This window comes from Paroedura picta, chromosome 1 (genome assembly GCF_049243985.1).
Source record: "Paroedura picta isolate Pp20150507F chromosome 1, Ppicta_v3.0, whole genome shotgun sequence".
NCBI classification, from domain to species: domain Eukaryota; kingdom Metazoa; phylum Chordata; class Lepidosauria; order Squamata; family Gekkonidae; genus Paroedura; species Paroedura picta.
Window position 1 is genome coordinate 73,066,738 of NC_135369.1, and position 4,949 is coordinate 73,071,686.

Consider the following 4,949-nt stretch of genomic DNA (forward strand, 5'->3'; position numbering starts at 1 on the left):
CTTTAAAACCTTGAAACTATAAAAATCACCAGCACAAGATGGTGGCAAGCAAAATCCTCCAGTTCTGCACAACTGTCCACAAAGAAGTTCATCAGATGTAGCACCATAGCCTGAGGGTGCCCATTTGATCTTAACAAATACGACCTCAACCAAAGACCTGGTAGAAGAGCTCCATTTTACAGGCCCTGAAGAACTTTGACAGCTCCGTCAGGGTCCTCAGCTATCCTGGGAGCACATTCTACCAGGTTGTGGCCTGATCCAAGAAGGCTCTGGCCTGGGTTGAGGCCAAGCATATTTCTCTGGGGCCAGGGACCACTAATAGATTAGTACCCACAGAGCAAAAAGCCCTGTGGGGGGGGGGCATAAACAGACAAGCAGCCCCTCAGATAGGCAAGGCCCAAGCCATGTATTGCCTTAAACTTGAAATTAATCTGGGTCATAACTGGTAACCAATGCAGCTGCCTCACCACAGACTGAATGTGGATCCTTGAAGAGGAACCGGTGGGGACCCTAAGCAGCTGCATTCTACACCAGCTGGAGTTTCTTGGTCAAGGACAAGAATAGGCCAGCATAGAGTGAGTTAAAGAAATCCAATCTAGAGGTGACCATCACATGGATCACTGTGGCCAAACAGTCCAGAGGCAGGTAGGGTGCTAGTAGCCATGCTTGGCGAAAATGGCAAAATGCTGTGCATGCTACCCCTGTGACCTGTGCCTCCACCAACAGTGAGGCATCCAGAATCACCCCCAAATCCCTCCCATGGGCAAGATGTTAAGCTGCGACCCCGCAAGGGTGGGGAGTTGCGCTTCCTGTCCTGCCTTTTTCCTGCTCAACCACAGGACCTCTGTCTTGGAGGGATTTAGTTTCAGGCAGCTCTGCCCTAACAACCCAGGAGTGGCTTCCAAACATCTGGTAAATGTATCGGGGGGGGGGATCCAGGTGGCCATCCATGAGGAGACAGAGCTGAGTGTCATCAGCATATTGATGGCAACCCAGCCCATAACCACAGACCAGCTGTCCTAGAGGGCGCATACAAATAATTTGGGGGAGCATATCACATCCTGTGGCCTTTAGGGTTGGCTACCCAGCACGGCCCAAGAAAACCCCTTTAAACAGTTGTGCCATATGGTGCAAACTGCTCCTATGGCTCAGCTATTTAAAAGCACTTTCTTGGTCAGCCAGCCCCAGCAAGTCCCAGGCCTAGAACTATTTAAATTCCTGCTTCTGCTCACCATGACTTTTCACAGGGATCAGAAAGCTATGATTTAAATGACTCCCAGCCATTTAAATCAAACAGTTGAACTGCAAGAGGCTATTACGATTTTTCATGAACATCAGAAAGACGTTTAAAGCCCTGCTTTCTGGTCTTCACAAACTGCTACAAAGTGCATGAAAATTCATGGTAGTTCTTCAGTTTATGAACATTTCTTAATGAACAACAAACTGGCCTAAATTTGTGGCAAACATTCATTCTTCAGCCAGTTCGTATCCATTCCTCATCTTGTTCCTGTCTGTTTCTGGAAATCCTTTTCAAGAAAACAGCTACTTTGAGGTCCCTGACTGAGTGCCCTGGGAGATTGAAATGTTCTCTTAACAGGGTTCTCAATGTTGAGCTTCTTGGTGTCAGATTTGTGTCCATTTATCCTTTGATACAGGGTTTGATCTGTTTGCCCTTTGTAGAGAACTGAAGGGCATTGTTGGCATTTAATAGTACATAAAACATTAGAAGATGAGCAAGCGAATGTGCCTGAGACAGTATAGTTGATAGTGTTAGGTTCATTGCTTGTGTGGTCTGGGTTATGTAACGGCAAACTAGATATTGCAATATCTAGTACCAATGTCCAGGTTCAAATTAGATTCTGTATTATTATGGTGAGGATTCTTTAAGACTTAGGGGCTGTCTGTGCACAATAAAAGGTTTGCCCCTCAGTGCTTGTGAAAGATATATGTTATTATTCAGTAGAGGTTGTAAACTGCTGCTGATGCATGGGACTATTTTGAATTGAGAGCTGTATGTGACCACTAGTGGCGTTCTGTTATTTTCTCTCTTGGCCCTGTCTTGCAAAAGGTTTTCTCTGGGTATCATTTTGGCTTTGTTAATCTGTTTCTTGACTTTCTCAGGTAGATACTTTAGTTCTAAAAAGGTTTGTTGTAGATCTTTTATGTGAGAATCTGTCTGTAGGATTGGAGTAGATGTGGCTGTAGCATAGAACCTGGCTTTATAAAATGTATCATTTGGTATGTTTAGAATGGTAGCTGGGGGCATGTAGATTTGTTTGTAGGTTAGTAGGTATCCAGAATAAGGTAGTGTCTATGCATCATTGTGTATTTTTCAGTAGTATCCTGAAAATTTATTTCTTGCATAGGTTAGTTCATTGTCGGTTTGGTGGTGGGGTGAAAGTTGTTGAATGCCTGGTGGAATACATCCAGGACTTCTTTACCACTTGTCCAGATGATAAAGATATCATCAGTTTATCACAAGAGAGGTGTGAGTGGGTAAGAGTTTAGGAAGCATTGTTCCAAGTTGGCCATAAAGATGTTAGCATACTGTGGGGCCATGCAGGTAACTGTAGCAACACCAATTTATAGGATCTACCAATTTTCATACCATAGTTGTTTCTTATTCCAAGAATTATGGCAAATACATTCTGGGAAAATGGTCCCTGTCTATGAAGAACTCAGCTGTCAAAACTGGATATGGGGCAAGGAAGAAAAAGTCAAAAACAAAAGGGAAAATAAAAAGTCAATAGAGTTCAAAACAAACATAACATTTCCCCCATAGATTTCCTTTTAAGAGTTTCTCACAGTTCATGCATGGGAATACAATTGCTGGATGAAAGCAGTTCATACATTACAAAAGCCAAATATGTTCAGATCAAAGAATTTACAAGTTAGAGCGCCAATTTTGTGTTGGCCAATTTTTTTAAAAAATGGATTCCAGGCAGAGATAACAATAACTTAATCTGGCAACTTGCCTGGCTTCTTCCCGGCACTGCTGTTTTACAAAACATTACAAAACAGATCTGTAGCCATCTATAAGGATGATAAGGAAATCATCTTTTAAAAACCATATAAAATCTAAATGGAGCAATATGTATCCAGACTGTGCCAGAATTTTTCCTTTTGAAAATTCTTCCTCTTTTTTGCTTTAATTTTCTAAATTTCAAGATCGAAGAAAAGATTTTAAAACAGGCAGGTAGCATCTGTTGAAGTGAATGGACTTCTGCACTGTACCCTGTCCCATTTCCTCCCTGCTTGCTGTTATCACTGAGAGCCCTTCCAAGTTCAAGCTGCCTCTACTTTCTTACATGCTGCCAATTCCATATGCGGTCAACTACAGTCTACATCCTGCACTCTCACCAGGTTGGGATACTGGTGTAGAATTTCTACTTCAAAACTGATCAGAGTAATCTTTAAATTCACTACAGACTTCACTGAGTGCAAGAAAGGATTGGGAGAGAAAGTTTAACTTTTGCAATCAGAAAAAAATCTTAATGGGTAAAGGTAAAGGTATCCCCTGTGCAAGCATGGAGTCATGTCTGACCCTTGGGGTGACGCCCTCTAGCGTTTTCATGGCAGACTCAATACGGGGTGGTTTGCCAGTACCTTCCCCAGTCATTACCGTTTTACCCCCTAGCAGCAAGCTGGGTACTCATTTTACTGACCTCGGAAGGATGGAAGGCTGAGTCAACCTTGAGCCGGCTGCTGGTATCGAACTCCCAACCTCATGGACAGAGAGTTTCAGACAGCATTTCTGCTGCTTACCACTCTATGCCACAAGAGGTTCTTTCTTAAAGGGTAAATGGATGCAAATGACAGCTGCCTCTCTCAGCAGGTCCCACGGCTTAAACCCCACTGCCAAAGATTCATAAATCTGTTTAAGAATAAATAGAGATAAATGAAAAATATTGTATGTCTTAATATTAATGTAAACATACAGAAAAATCAGAGGGCATAAACTTTTTTCCATCAACAGCAGCTATAATTCTTCTTAAATATGAAGCAAACAGAAACATGTAACGATGGGGTTCTGATTACCTAAAGAGGAAATCCAAAATAGAGTGTTCAGCATTCTTTCTCACCTTAAGAATTATTGGCATATTATAAGGAAGGTAATCAGTGCTTCCCAAATAATTTTTGTTGTGGTGCACTAAGCCCTTATCATTGGTTATCATAAGGCCATGAAAGTTACCCGTAACCGGAAAATGGGTGTGAGAGTGAAATGACATCTGGTACACTCCCTCCCCCCCACAAATCCACTAATGCAATGTTCTGCCAAGTCTCAACAGATGCTGCACTATTTCATAAAACTTTATGGGGAAATCCCAATGGACCTCTGAATCTCAGCAACTAATTAAAAATCAATGTCATTAAATATTAGAGAATGCCTATAAAGATACTTATTAGATAACATTTATCCATGGACAGACTTCTAGCTTTAACATTCAGTATGTAGACGTGCTGGGGGGAAATGTGGATCTGATTATGGCAGCTGAATTGTCTTAAAATAATTAGATTTGGGATGAGAATCAGAGAACACATTATAAAGATCATAGCCAAGGAAATAGCTATAGAACCACACATTACTTTTTTGGTTCTACTTAATGAAGATGAAATTTCTCAAATTAAAAGAACACTAATTTCCCTCCAACTAATTGCTGACAAATTTATAATTCAATGGCTTATTCTGCAGAAAGAAGTGCTACTGCTATTTTAAGTTTCTTCAGGAGGGAGGGCACATGCTCTGTACCTGCTGCCTAAAATGTTATTCTACAAAATTGTTAACCCTGATGTGATACGAAAGATAAAGACCGATTCCACACAAGGAATTTGCCCCCAGGACAGCCTCTCATTGCTCTCGGGTTTTACTGCTGCTTCAATATGACATTGGCAGCAACCTAGAGCTCTCAAGTGGCTGGTGTAAGTTTTCCCCAGATTTGCTCCAAGAG